The sequence below is a fragment of the Nanorana parkeri genome, unplaced genomic scaffold, assembly GCF_000935625.1.
Source record: "Nanorana parkeri isolate BGI_ZX_2015 unplaced genomic scaffold, ASM93562v1 scaffold1894, whole genome shotgun sequence".
Classification (NCBI taxonomy): domain Eukaryota; kingdom Metazoa; phylum Chordata; class Amphibia; order Anura; family Dicroglossidae; genus Nanorana; species Nanorana parkeri.
Genome location: NW_017308162.1, coordinates 211,188 through 212,073, shown reverse-complemented (window position 1 = coordinate 212,073; position 886 = coordinate 211,188). Strand labels below are relative to the sequence as shown.

Genomic DNA, 886 nt, shown 5'->3' with positions numbered 1-886 from the left:
CGGGGGAGCGCTGAGCAGCCCGCGACTCGTCATCTCACGCGCAGCGGCCCCCGAGGACGGAGCGTCGTCTCCGTCCTCACGGCAACGAACACATCAGACGTCATGAACACGGAACCTCTGCCATTTCCTGCCAATGTCACTGTGAGGAGCCGTGCCAAAGTGTTACCCAGGGGTGGGCAAACTCTGGCCCTCTGGCTGTTGTGAAACTACAAATCCCATGAGCCACTGCAAGATTCTCACTGCCGCAGGCCTGACTTCTAGAGACAGGTGCGTGAGGGGATTTGTAGTTTTAACATAGCTGGAGGGCCGGAGTCTCCCCCCCCCTGGTTTGAAGCAACAATGTCACCATAACAAACCTGTGTATGTGAACCCCGACATTGAACTCTGATTTCCTCCATTTTGGTCTGTTAAATATGACATTGAAATGGTTTTGTTATATCCGTTTATTAAATGCAAAAAATACCTTCTGATCCTGCCAGGAATCCAGTGAGCTGATCACTTCCTGTGCGCTCCGTCTGACTGTTATCAGTTACATTGTATCCAGCTCTCCCTCTGTTATGGAATTGAACAAAGGGGGAAGTGTTCTGTAGTCCTGTCCTAGGGTGACAACGCTGTTCCTTCTTCCATACAGTGAGTAAGCGTTGTCACCCTAGGGCAGGACGTGTGCTACTGGCAAAGGTAAAACTCATGCGGCCGCCACGTCTAAGGACTTGTGGCTGCAATACCTGAAATTTCTTTGTTCTTGGGTTTGGATAGACTTCACTAATACATTTCTGTCCCTCTGTGCCCGTGCCTACCATGACTCTTTTACAAGGTTCCACCAACTGAAGAATCCTCAGCATCCGACACTTCCTGTGGTGTCAGGCGCCTAAATCCCCCCCCCCCC

The 886-nt window shown here is 51.2% G+C and overlaps 1 protein-coding gene across 1 annotated transcript in view; it reads left to right on the top strand.

Moving 5' to 3' along the window:
* Positions 1 to 886, top strand: part of DPH2 (DPH2 homolog) — an 18,013-nt gene that overhangs the window by 9,497 nt on the left and 7,630 nt on the right. The window lies entirely within an intron of this gene.